Source organism: Tursiops truncatus, chromosome 9, assembly GCF_011762595.2.
Source record: "Tursiops truncatus isolate mTurTru1 chromosome 9, mTurTru1.mat.Y, whole genome shotgun sequence".
Classification (NCBI taxonomy): Eukaryota; Metazoa; Chordata; class Mammalia; order Artiodactyla; family Delphinidae; genus Tursiops; species Tursiops truncatus.
The window spans coordinates 69,224,190-69,238,783 of NC_047042.1; the positions used below are offsets into that span (position 1 = coordinate 69,224,190).

Here is a 14,594-nt window from a genome sequence, read left to right on the forward strand (position 1 = left end):
CCCCTCCACATACATGCCTACTCCCGGCCCCCAAATCACCAACTATGCGAGAGCAGCTGGGACAGTGACTTGAGCGCCAGGGGTGGGACACATGAAACTCTGGGGCAGCAGGAGAGACCGTGTGTGTGCTAGGAGGGCCCAGAGGCCGCACAAATGACTCCAGTATAAGTCTCTGTATCTTCCACATAGGTCTGTATAAACATATAGAGAAGATGTTCGCCTTTTCCCCTTCTCTCTCTTCTGCTCTATGCTGCTTGCCACAGTTCCCGCTCCTTTTTCCACATGAGGGTGAAGGGAAGGGTTATGATGAGCAAGTCATCACTGAATTGCAATCAGACCCACATCCAGCAGCTTCTGGATCTTCTGCACTATTACAGGATTCTTCATGTGTCCGCTGAGTGCTTGGGGGTCCTTCTGCATCTGTTGCAGGATGAGCCACATGGCCAGGTCACTCATCTGCTGCACCTTGGCCATGGCCCATCGCTTCACATCTTCAGGGCTGTCATGTTGGTTGTACAGGACCATCATGTAGCCATGGTGAACATCTGCTACCTCCTTACAATGGAGTCCAGGTCTAGTGCCTTCTGGCAGACATCCATGGATTTTGTATGGTCCTTCATTGCTTCTCAGGGCAGCTGCTTTCCGTGTATAACCCTTGGTGAGGGTCAGTTCTAGCTGGATACACTCCTCACAGTCCTTGAGTGGCAGCTGAAACTCCAGGACTTTGATGAAGCAGGTAGCTCGACTGCTGTACAATTTGGTATCTCTTGGGTTCCTGTTTGATGCCTTCTGTATAGTGCTTCCTGGCCTGGGGATATTTCCAAAGCCAGGCCAGGGTTTATGTGGTCTAGCCACTCTTGCTCCTTCAGGATTTTCTCTGCCTGTTGGCATTTCTTGAGCACATCTGGGGTTCAGTGCTCTGCCAGAGATTTGTAGAAATGGATGGCATCCTTGTACTTTCCTTCTTTGAAATAGGCTCTGTCAATTTGACATAAGCTTTGGCAATCTGTCGAGGATAGTCTTCTTGTCTAGCCTCTCTTCAATGGCCTTCTCACAAAGCTCCTGTCATTCACTCTCGTCGCCCTTTGTGAAATACATGGCTGCTTGATTGGTCATGCGAGTCATGTTGGTGGGGTCCTGGCCGTTGCTTCTGTCATACTGCTTCAAGGCTGTGTCAAAGTCTTTTTGCTTACAGGCATCCTTCCCCAACTTTTTCTTTCAGTGCCTGCTTATTATTCCCTGGAATATCTTCTTCCATTGGCTCTGACTTGGTCTCCTTTTAGGGAGAAGGTGGTGGTGGAGGTGTCTCAACTTCTTCCTCCTCATCCGTACTGCCCAGATAGCCTCGAAGGAGACACTGAGGGTAGTCACGATCTGGGGATGTTGCAGTTTTTGCCCAGGTCAGACGGCCTGTTTGACATTGTTCTATCAGTTCCTGGTAGGTAGGATCCATGAGCAGTGTCCTTGACCTGGGATCACTCTCCAACTTCTGGTGCAGATCGGACATGTTGAAAGCATTCTTGAATTTCATCTCTGCTGACTGAGGCTCGATATTCTGTAAACCCTCTTTGAGCTGAGGATCGTTTGCTTCATGTTTTAAAACCTTGTCATAGGTTCGAGTGGCGGATTTAAATAAGTTTAAGAACTCAAGAGCTGCTGCTTTTTGGAAATAGCCTTTGCCCCAGTCAGGTTTTAAGTCAATGGTTTTGCAACCATCCTCATAAGCCTTCTGGCGGTCTCTGTTCTTGGTGTAGGATGCTGAGCAATTGCTGGAGAGCACATGGGCCTGGGGGTCTGACTTCACTGCCTCAGAGCGGCACTGTAATCCACCATCCATGCTGCCAGCACTCAGGGCCTTATTGCCCTTCATTTTAGCTCATTTGCCTGCTCCATAGCCTGGCGGCAAACACCATTCAATAGACTTGATCTGCTCCCGGTTCGCAGACTAGAAGTTGTTTTTTTTTTTCTTTTTACATCTTTATTGGAGTATAATTGCTTTACAATGGTGTGTTAGTTTCTGCTTTATAACAAAGTGAATCAGTTATACATATACATATGTCCCCACATCTCTTCCCTCTTACTTCTCCCTCCCTCCCACCCTCCCTATCCCATCCCTCCAGGAGGTCACAAAGCACTGAGCTGATCTCCCTGCGCTATGCGGCTGCTTCCCACTAGCTATCTACCTTACATTTGGTAGTGTATATATGTCCATGCCTCACTCTCACTTTGTCACAGCTTACCCTTCCCCCTCCCCATATCCTCAAGTACATTCTCTAGTAGGTCTGTGTCTTTATTCCTGTCTTACCCCTAGGTTCTTCATGACATTTTTTTTTTCTTAAATTCCATACATACGTGTTAGCATACGGTATTTGTCTTTTTCTTTCTGACTTACTTCACTCTGTATGACAGACTCTAGGTCTATCCACCTCATTACAAATAGCTCAATTTCATTTCTTTTTATGGCTGAGTAATAGTCCATGGTATATATGTGCCACATCTTCTTTATCTATTCATCTGATGATGGACACTTAGGTTGTTTCCATCTCCGGGCTATTGTAAATAGAGCTGCAATGAACATTTTGGTACATGACTCTTTTTGAATTATGGTTTTCTCAGGGTATATTGCTGGGTCATATGGTAGTTCTATTTGTAGTTTTTTAAGGAACCTCCATACTGTTCTCCACAGTGGCTGTATCAATTTACATTCCCACCAACAGTGCAAGAGTGTTCCCTTTTCTCCACACCCTCTCCAGCATTTATTGTTTCTAGATTTTTTGATGATGGCCATTCTGACTGGTGTGAGATGATATCTCATTGTAGTTCTGATTTGCATTTCTCTAATGATGAATGAATTTGAGCATTCTTTCATGTGTTTGTTGGCAGTCTGTATATCTTCTTTGGAGAAATGTCTACTTAGGTCTTCTGCCCATTTTTGGATTGGGTTGTTTGTTTTTTTTGTTATGGAGCTGCATGAGCTGCTTGTAAATTTTGGAGATTAATCCTTTGTCAGTTGCTTCATTTGCAAATATTTTCTCCCATTTTGAGGGTTGTCTTTTTGTCTTGTTTATGGTTTCCTTTGCTGTGCAAAACCTTTGAAGTTTCATTAGGTCCCATTTGTTTACTTTTGTTTTTATTTCCATTTCTCTGGGAGATGGGTCAGAAAGGATCTTGCTGTGGTTTATGTCATAGAGTGTCCTGCCTATGTTTTCCTCTAAGAGTTTGATAGTTTCTGGCCTTATATTTAGGTCTTTAATCCATTTTGAGCTTATTTTTGTGTATGATGTTAGGGGGTGATCTAATCTCATACTTTTACATGTACCTGTCCAGTTTTCCCAGCACCACTTATTGAAGAGGCTGTCCTTTCTCCTGCACATTCCTGCCTCCTTTATCAAAGATAAGGTGACCATATGTGCATGGGTTTATCTCTGGGCTTTCTATCCTGTTCCATTGATCTATCTTTCTGTTTTAGTGCCAGTACCATACTGTCCTGATTACTGTAGCTTTGTAGTAGAGTCTGAAGTCAGGGAACCTGATTCCTCCAGCTCCATTTTTCTTTCTCAAGACTGCTTTGGCTATTCGGGGTCTTTTGTGTTTCCATACAAATTGTGAAATTTTTTTGTTTTAGTTCTGTGAAAAATGCCAGTGGTAGTTTGATAGGGATTGCATTGAATCTGTAGATTGCTTTGGGTAGTAGAGTCATTTTCACAATGTTGATTCTTCCAATCCAAGAACATGGTATATCTCTCCATCTATTTGTATCATCTTTAATTTCTTTCATCAGTGTCTGATAATTTTCTGCATACAGGTCTTTTGTCTCCTTATATAGGTTTATTCCTAGATATTTTATTCTTTTTGTTGCAGTGGTAAATGGGAGTGTTTCCTTGATTTCACTTTCAGATATTTCATCATTAGTGTATAGGAATGCCAGAGATTTCTGTGCATTAATTTTGTATCCTGCTACTTTACCAAATTCATTGATTAGCTCTAGCAGTTTTCTGGTAGCATCTTTAGGATTCTCTGTATACTATCATGTCATCTGCAAATAGTGACAGCTTTACTTCTTCTTTTCCGATTTGGATTCCTTTTATTTCCTTTTCTTCTCTGATTGCTGTGGCTAAAACTACCAAAACTATGTTCAATACGAGTGTTGAGAGTGGGCAACCTTGTCTTGTTCCTGATCTTAGTGGAAATGATTTCAGTTTTTCACCATTGAGGACGATGTTGGCTGTGGGTTTGTCATATATGGCCTTTATTATGTTGAGGAAAGTTCCCTCTATGCCTACTTTCTGGAGGGTTTTTATCATAAATGGTGTTGAATTTTGTCGGAAGCTTTCTCTGCATCTATTGAGATGATCATATGGTTTTTCTCCTTCAATATGTTAATATGGTATATCACATTGATTGTTTTGCGTATATTGAGGAATCCTTGCATTCCTGGAATAAACCCCACTTGATCATGGTGCATGATACTTTTAATGTGCTGTTGGATTCTGTTTGCTAGTATTTTGTTGAGGATTTTTGCATCTATGTTCATCAGTGATATTGGCCTGTAGTTTTCTTTCTTTGTGACATCCTTGTCTGGTTTTGGTATCAAGGTGATGGTGGCCTCGTAGAATGAGTTTGGGAGTGTTCCTCCCTCTGCTATATTTTGGAAGAGTTTGAGAAGGATAGGTGTTAGCTCTTCTCTAAATGTGTGATAGAATTCGCCTGTGAAGCCATCTGGTCCTGGGCTTTTGTTTGTTGGAGGAAGATTTTTAATCACAGTTTCAATTTTAGTGCTTGTGATTGGTCTGTTCATATATTCTATTTCTTCCTGATTCAGTCTTGTCAGGTTGTGCATTTCTAAGAATTTGTCCATTTCTTCCAGGTTGTCCATTTTCTTGGCATAGAGTTGCTTGTAGTAATCTCTCATGATCTTTTGTATTTCTGCAGTGTCAGTTGTTACTTCTCCTTTTTCAATTCTAATTCTATTAATTTGAGTCTTCTCCCTTTTTTTTCTTGATAAGTCTGGCTAATGGTTTATTAATTTTGTTTATCTTCTCAAAGAACCATCTTTTAATTTTATTGATCTTTGTTATCATTTCTTTCATTTCTTTTTTATTTATTTCTGATCTGATTTCTTTCCTTCTGCTAACTTTGGGGTTTTCTTGTTCTTCTTTCTCTAATTGCTTTAGGTGCAAGATTAGGTTGTTTATTTGAGATGTTTCCTGTTTCTTGAGGTAGGATTGTATTGCTATAAACTTCCCTCTTAGAACTGCTTTTGCTGCATCCCATAGATTTTGGGTCATCGTGTCTCCATTGTCATTTGTTTCTAGGTATTTTTTAATTTCCTCTTTGATTTCTTCAGTGATCACTTTGTTATTAATAGTGTATTGTTTAGCCTCCATGTGTTTGTATTTTTTACAGATCTTTTCCTGTAATTGGTATCTAGTCTCATAGCGTTGTGGTCAGAAAAGATACTTGAAACAATTTCAATTTTCTTAAATTTACCAAGGCTTGATTTGTGACCCAAGATATGATGTATCCTGGAGAATGTTCCATGAGCACTTGAGAAAAATGTGTATTCTGTTGTTTTTGGATGGAATGTCCTATAAATATCAGTTAAGTCCATCTTGTTTAATATATCACTTAAAGCTTGTGTTTCCTTCTTTATTTTTATTTTGGATGATCTGTCCATTGGTGAAAGTGCGGTGTTAAAGTCCCCTACTATGAATGTGTTACTGTCGATTTCCCCTTTTATGGCTGTTAGTATTTGCCTTATGTATTGAGGTGCTCCTGTGTTGGGTGCATAAATATTACAATTGTTATATCTTCTTCTTGGATCGATCCCTTGATCATTATGTAGTGTCCTGCTTTGTCTCTTCTAATAGTCTTTATTTTAAAGTCTATTTTGTCTGATATGAGAATTGCTACTCTAGCTTTCTTTTGGTTTCCATTTGCATGAAATATCTTTTTCCATCCCCTTACTTTCAGTCTGTATGTGTCTCTAGGTCTGAAGTGGGTCTCTTGTAGACGCCTAGAAGTTTTTAAAAGATAATTCCTCGCCACTCTTGCAAAACAGTTTGGCAGTTTCTTAAACTAAACATGCAACTACCATAATATCCAGCAGTTGTACTCTTGGGTGTTTATCCCAGAAAAATAAAAACTTATCCTCATGTAAAACTTGTAAACAAATGTCTATAACAGCTTTATTCAGAATAGCCAAAAACTGGAAATAAACATTCTTTAGTGGGTGAATGACTAAAGGAACTGGAATTCATAACCTTGAATACTACTCAGTAATAAAAAGAAATGAATTATTCATACATGCAACGATTTGAATGAATCTCCAGGGAATAGTGATGAGTGAAAAAAACCCAATCCAAAAAGGTTAGATAATATCTGTGTGATTCCAACATACAACATTCTTGAAATGACAAAATTATACAAATTGAGGAGACATTAGTGGTTGCCAGGGGTCAGGGACAGGGCAGGGAGTGGAGTGGGTGGTACAGTGGGGAAGGGAGTGAGTGTGATTATGAAAGGGCAACATAGGGATCCTTGTCATAATGAAAATATTCCGTATCATTGTTTACTCCTCCACTTGCCAATGGACATTTGGATCTTACGTCTCTTAAAGTAATTATAAGAAAAGAAAATGGATATTTATACATTTTTTTTTATAGTTACCCACATATTTACCATTTCTGGTGCTCTTTTTTTCTTTTTTTTGTGGTATGTGGGCCTCTCACTGCTGTGGCCTCTCCCATTGTGGAGCACAGGCTCCGGACGCGCAGGCTCAGCAGCCATGGCTCACGGGCCCAGCCGCTTCACGGCATGTGGTATCTTCCCGGACTGGGGCACAAACCCATGTCCTCTGCATCGGCAGGCAGACTCTCAACAACTGCACCACCAGAGAAGCCCTCTGGTGCTCTTTGTTTCTTCCTGTGGATTCAAGTCACCATCCTGGGTCATTTCTTAGTAGTCTGAAGGACTTTCTTTAGTAAATATTTGTTAGGCAGGTCTAAGTTCTCTCAAAGTTTGCTGGGTATAGATTTCTTGGTTGATAGTTTTTTCTTCCAGCATTTTAAATATGCTATTCCTCTGTCTTCTGTGCTCCACTGTTAAGGTAATCCTAAGTAAATTTGGCTTCTACCTTCTTTTTGAACTAAAAATCCAGGTCCTTCCTGCCTCATAACCTTGGCCCTTATATTGCCCTTTTTTCTGGACTCCTTGGCCGTATGTTTCATTATACAGTAGTCCTGGAAATCCCTGAGCCTTGGTGATTGTACTTTCCTATAATGAATGGACTAATCTGTGGAAGAAAAAGTGAACTTTACTTGTCCATAACAACAATGGTGCTGTGGCTTGTCAGAAAGCTGAAAGTTAAATTTCATGCAAAAAATAATCACTGACTCTTAATATAATCACCTTTCTTTATAGAACTAGCAGTCTTTCTAACAACTTTAAAATTTTTTTGTTTTTAAATATTCTGATAGTGAATCATTAAAGAAACCAGATTTCCAGTTGGGTTTAGTTTTTAAGCTTCTAAGACCACAATCCTCATTTTATTTACCAAGCTATCATATAGAAAAATTAGCCCTGGGGGGTGATTTTGAGCTTTCCTACCCATGTGTGATTCATGCAATCATGGGTCTGACTAACATAGTCCATTTACACATCCAAAGGAAGCAAATTACAATCTTTACAATAAGCATTTTTCCAAAAATTAAAAAGGGAATAAAACAATGCTTTTCATGCTTCTTTGTTAAAAGAAACATTATATTTAACAAAAATTGGATATTATGGGAAGACCTTTTCCTTAATAGCTCAGGAAGAGTGTGTGACTGTCTTAGGAGGCTTACTGCTTCATGTAAGTAAACATGTTAAGAGACACTGCCTGGTATCCGTTAAGATCTAGTTAGGAGACTGCAACCAGACTAGTCACTTAACAGAGAAAATAGGACATAAGTAATTATCAATTAGGTATAAAGTTAATTGGGTGACTGAAAAGGCAAAAAAGAGAAAATGAGGAAGCAGCTACCTCCCTTAGAGCTGGAAGAACAAAGGAAAGATGTTGTACATATTTAAAACTTCTCTCTCTCTCTCTCTCTCTCACACACACACACCCACACACACAGAGCACAATTGGTAGAGCTTAATAGGGAGCCATCTGGCAAAGAGGTCTGCACAGTCCCCACTCCAGTATCACATAAAACAGCTGGAAGGAGAGTCAAAATCTTAGTAACTGGCACATTTCTTTAATCCTAAATAAAATCTTTTTCCTACCTATCCAGTTGCCCCTTTGCCTAAGATTACCAGAATGTTCTGATATGAAATAATCAAATGTTATTTTGGCTTATGTTTTCTGACAATTTTAACAAATGTTGATTCAAAGTTGACTTTTGCTTTTTTATTATTAGGAGGGATAAGTACGAAAGAGGGGAAGGATTACTTTTCATTTCCATAATGGACACAAGTTTTATTGTTGACTGCCTCAAATATGTTGGCAACACATGGAGTATAAATTGTAAATAAATAAAACTCAGTTGTCCCAACTAATAAAAGAGATTCTCAACATTTCCCCAATTGTCTAACTTGGGGATGGGGGGTATGATTTTAATAGCAAATATTTCAAGCTAGATAGCAGACACAGTGGAAGAAAGAGGAGATAATTTGAGCAGACACAGCATTTCTTCAATCTCAACTGCATTTCTTACTCACCTGAGGACCACCAGCCTAAAGGAATGCCTGCCAACTTCAGGATAGAATAGCCACTTGGAAGATACAGAAAATGACAAAGTACATACATATTTAAAGTAAGAAAAAAAAGCTAAGATTTCTTTAAATGAAAATCAAGATGGAAATAATTTTACTCTGAAAACCTTCAGAGAATTAGGAGGAGTCTTTAGTTTTTTCCCTTTAACCGATATTTTTAAAATAGCCTATTTGTCAGTCTAGATTTGAAAGAATCTTTAAAATTGCTGCAAAAAATATATACTGATACATCTTACATGGTAGTACTTAACATGAAACAGGATGCTTACTTGCTCTAAGGAAAGCTTGTTACATAAGTGCATTTAAACATAGAACCCTCCTACCTGACATCAAAAAAAAATCTATAAATTCGTAAGGATCCTGAAACTCTTGAGTTTAAAATTTTGACGGATTAGGGAAATGTAGGTTATACTCCACTTTTCCCCCACAAGAATGGTGGTTTTCAACCTAACATAGTCTTGCAGAAGGGAAGGGTAGAAAGGTATGAGTTATACAGAATTTTTCCTTGGCAACTTTGATATTCTCCTCTCTCACACACCAGGTTTAGAACCTGGTGGAAAAAAGCAAACATGGAGGTAGAGAACTGCAATATCTGAAAATATGTTACCATTTAAAAAAAGATTTTCCATCTGATTATGTTTATGATTATTTCATTGTTTTGCATTCTAAGCTATCTTACATAATGATAAGAAGAGCACTGATAACAGCAAGCATCACCAAAAAAAAAAAAATCTTCATTCATAACTGGGGACTAAAATGGCCCATCAAGCCAGGCAGCTCAGTGTAGCTGGAATCTGCCACAAGGAATATAGATCGCACAAAACAGTAGACTAGGAATGAGGACAAAATTTAATTAGGCAAGGACTAGTCTCTGCTGAGACGAAGCCAAAGGACATGGAGAGCAGAACTTGTGGGGCTGCATTCACAGCAGGCACAGGAGGCAGTGGACCTGCCAGCAGCCAAGAACTGCCCCAGGCTGTGGTGCTTCTCTCGGAGAAGCCCTGCGAATAGGCTCTTGTTGCTAATTTTTCTAAAATACAGCCAAAAAAGGCTCATGTTGCCAGGTTACCAGCCCAGCAGAGGGCTTTTTCTTTTCCTTTTTCTGTTTCTGCAATTTCGAATGCCCTTGACTTGGAAAAACAGTTTATGAACCAACCCAGTTTCCACATTATCTTAACATCGTCACCCCATATATCTCCCGTATTAACTTATCTATGTTAGAAAGACTTTGTTATAATGGATGGACCTAGAGATTATCACAGTAAAGTAAGCCAGACAGAGAAAGACGAATATTATAGGATATCACTTATATGTGGAATCTAAAAAAAATAATACAACTGAATTTACAAAACAGAAACACTCTCACAGACATAGGAAAAAAACATACGGTTACCAAAGGGGAAAGGGGTTGGGTTAGGAGTATGGGATTAACAGGTACACACCACTATATATATGGTAGATAAACAATAAGGATTTACTGTATAGCACAGGGAACTATATTCAATATCTTGTAATAACTTAGAAAAGAATCTGGGACTTCCCTGGTGGCACAGTGGTTAAGAATCCGTCTGCCAATGCAGGGAACACGGGTTCAACCCCTGGTCCAGGAAGATCCCACATGCTGCGAAGCACCTAAGCCCGTGGACCACAACTACCGAGCCTGTGCTCTAGAGCCCGTGCTCTGCAACAAGAGAAGCCACTGCAATGAGAAGCCCGCTTACTGTAACGAAGGGTAGCCCTCGCTCACCGCAACTAGAGAAAGCCCGTGCGCAGCAACGAAGACCCAACACAGCCAAAAATAAATAAATAATTTTTTTAAAAAAAGAAAAGAATCTAAATATATATATATATATACATACACACACACAACTGATTCACTTTGCTGTACATCTGAAACTAACACAATATTGTAAATCAACTATGCTTCAGTTAAAAAGAAAGGAAAAAGAAAACTTTGTTATAGAACAGACTATCAGAATATCTGTTGATATTTGAGGTATCAAATTTTTAAGGGAAAACTTTTCACAAATATATAAAAAGGATGTAGAACTATATTTAACCCTTGGCGTTTTCAGAATATTTGTAGTGTCCTCTGCCCTCATTTTCACAAAAGTCCACATCGTGTGTTGATTTAAATGAAGATAATTCCATTGTATTCTATAAAGTTGTTGTGAGGATTAAATGATATAAAGTAGAGCACTGAGCAAGACTTTAAGTGTCAGAGGTGAAAGTCTGCAGGTCAGTCTTCTGTTAGAGAGGGAAGAACCCACTGATGGTTCAGTAATCCAATTAATGAGTGGCTCCATTTTAAAGATTCTTTGAGGCTTCCTGCAATATACTAGAATTCCTCCAACTATTCTTCTACACTTTTGATGAAAGAAAACATTTTACACTCAATCTGAACACTTCAATTGAAGAGAGAGAGCACTTTGGTTAGAATTAGGCTTCTGAGCCAGACTACCTAGATGGGCTCCTTCCCTTTCCTACTGAAGGATCCAGGTGATTTATTTTTCCCTTCTGCCTCATTTTCTCATTCCTGAAATATTGATAATAATAGTACCTCCTTCACAGGATTGTTGAAAGGATTAAATGAGTTAACATATATCAAGGCTTACAACAGAGGTTGGCTATGTGAGCCAATGTTAGCTATCCTCTAGGGGTAAAGTAAAAAATATCTCCCATATCAACCTGGCTTCTGGAAAATTATTTTTAACTTAGTTCCAGTAACAGCAAAGCTAGCCTTAACAGTTTTGTTCACCACCAACAATAAGTAAACTAACAAAATCATGTTTAAAACCTAGTTTTCTACTTACTTTTTTAAAATATGGCTATTAAAAGAAAAAAAAAAACTATTCCAAGCAACTCTACAAAGCTCAATGGATTATTTATTTTTTCTTTATTTTTTCTTTTTTTTTTAACATCTTTATTGGGGTATAATTGCTTTACAATGGTGTGTTAGTTTCTGCTTTATAACGAAGTGAATCAGTTATACATATACATATGTTCCCATATGTCTTCCAGCTCAGTGAATTATTTACTGAGTCTATAGAATTGGCATTTTAGAACCCGCTTTGAAAACTGATGTCTTTGGCTCACTTTAATCGGCTTTGTTTTGATGTGCAACAATTTCCAAATCTGTTTTCTCTCTGTCAATGACAAATATGTTGGTGATGCAGATGGCCACACTGTAGTATTGTCAGAAACCTTGGCTGAAAGATGCTGTGGAAATACAAAAAAAGAAAACAATTTTGCCCCATTTTTCCAAAAATATCTTCATGATATGTTGACGATTATTAAGGTTATTTCAAATAGAGTGGCAATTATAGCTGCCACATTTGACTTTGATAATCAGTAATTTGTATCACAAAACAATTCTGGCTCATCAGCTTTATGTTTCTTCTCTGTGAATTATTCTTTAAAGTGCTTTATATAGATGATTCAGTGAGCATCACCATGGAACTAGTTCATCTTATAAAGCTTAATTTTAAATGTATATAAAGAATGGGAAGAGCTCATAAATGATGAACATAGGCATTAAAAATCAATTGCTGATAGAACTTGGGCATAAAGTTAATGAGGCAGTTCATGTTTTCTGGTAACTTTTCATCTACTGCATGGGAATTTCCATTAGAAACAGAGTTTAAGGTCCAGTGTGTCACCCATTTATCTTTTCTAGTGACGATTTTTCTTTCTCCAACTTGTTCTCTTGTAATGGTCTTGGGACAAGCTACAGTCACTTCAGGATTATATTGAATAATATTAAAATACAGTTATCAGAACAGTACAGAAGGCATTAGGAATCAAGTAGTAAAGAAGTGATGGAAATAAAAGTGAACATACCTGGAAATAAATGACTTGAAGGAAAACAATCAAAGTCTTCCTTTTTTATCATTTGAGCAACAAAGTTCTCATTTTGTGGTAAATAGATAATGCAACCCTCATTTCTGAAAGAGCATAAAAATAGATTGAATACTTGTAAAAAGCAATATGGTTGGAAGGTAAGAGTGCTGTGTAAAGAATCATAGCCAACACGAGTTTCTTCCTGGAAAGTCATTAAAAAAGAATTGATTAGCAAGTTTGATATCCTTTGGCATAAATTAGATTTTATTTTGCACAAATCTTGGCTGGAAATGAATTTGCAAATTATTATGTCTTCTAATGTAATTATATTGTCCTCCAGTATAAATCACTTCAGAAATGAAAACTACTTTTAACAAGAAATGAATGCATATTCTTGGCAGAATTACATGAAGATCTAAGTAGAAACTGAAATGCATATGCACCGTGGACCACAAAATGGAAAAATATAGTATGCATAGCATCTCCATAAATGCTTGCTTTGAATATGAGTATCTTTGCACAGGACTGTAGGCTAAGTTTGGTACATTTGTTTTAAAGATCTATTTATTTAACTTGTGGAATCTCAGGAATTTTACTTTTTAAAAGTTGGGTTTGTTGCAAAACGTTTGTCCCTCTGTTTCTTCTGGGCAGTTAAAAACTTAAGATATAGTTAGATAACATGACCAAACCTTGTTTATTAAATGGTAAGAATTGTGTCATGGTTGGATGCATATCCTGGTTGGGATGAGTTTGAACTGTTTTGAATCCTGTTTGGTCACTTACCGCCTGAGCAACCTCAGGCAATCCTCATCTCCAATTTGGGTATACAAAACCCGCCTTGCAGGTTCATTGTGAGGATAAAAAGACAGGATGCATGCAGAGTGCCTTGCTGGTGCTAAGAGTATCTAAAGTATCCAAGAAGTAGCATTTTTATTTATTTATTTATTTTTGCGGTACGCGGGCCTCTAACCGTTATGGCCTCTCCCGTTGTGGAGCACAGGCTCCGGACGCGCAGGCTCAGCGGCCATGGCTCACGGACCTAGCCGCTCCGCGGCATGTGGGATCTTCCCGGACCGGTGCACGAACCCGTGCCCCCTGCATCAGCAGGCGGATTCCTGACCACTGCGCCACCAGGGAAGCCCGAGAAGTAGCATTTTAAAATTTCCAATTATGGGAACATATTAAGGAGAACTTCTTAGGACAAAGTAAAGTGATTAAATCAGTTATTCTTTTCAATCATACACCCATGAACTGTCCTCAGATGTGGGTTTAAATTTACCATTTTACTGTTTTCTGTCTATTCTGCTCATGCTATGTTCTGTTTTTTCCCCTTTCTTGCTTTTCTATGAAGTCATTAATTATTTTAATTCCACTTTTTTCTCTGTTAGTCTGAAAATTTGGCAATTTTTGTTTACCCTAGATAGAAATGATAAGTTAATTAGTACTTTAACCCTCCACAGGAAAATACAACCAATATGCTATTATTTACATATGCTTTCTATTTTAATACTCTCTATACTTTAAACATCAGGTTATTATTATTACTTTACATAGTCAATGTTCATTTAGATTTACCATGTATTTATGGCTTTCTTTGGAATTCTTTCCTTCCTACATAGCTAACCTTCTAAACCATTAAGATTTCCTTCTGCCCAAAGGATATACTTAATTCCTTCCTGAAGGTCTGCTGGTAGTAAATTCTCTAAATTTTTCCCCAACAATATCTTTATTTCATCTTCATGCCTGAAGAATATTTGTGCTGGATGTAGACTTCTATGTTGGTCATTATTTTCTTTCAGCACATTGATTGCATAATTCTATTGTGCTTTGATTCTATTGTGCCCTTGCTTAAGTAGAGTTGTCAGTATACATTTTGCCTTTTTGAAGATAATCTATCCTTAAAAAAAAAACTAGTTGCTTTAGATTTTTTTTTTCTGCAATTTCACTGATATGTCTACATGTAGATTTTTAAAAATTTTATCTTGATCAAAATCCAT

The 14,594-nt window shown here is 38.1% G+C and overlaps 1 long non-coding RNA gene and 1 pseudogene across 1 annotated transcript in view; one reads left to right on the forward strand and one right to left on the reverse strand.

Annotated features, from left to right (window-relative positions):
- LOC141279562 (uncharacterized) overlaps nucleotides 1-14,594 on the forward strand; it is a 54,332-nt gene that overhangs the window by 20,849 nt on the left and 18,889 nt on the right. The gene's annotated exons all lie outside the window — the stretch shown is intronic.
- Nucleotides 319-1,893, reverse strand: LOC101329417 (stress-induced-phosphoprotein 1 pseudogene; annotated as a pseudogene).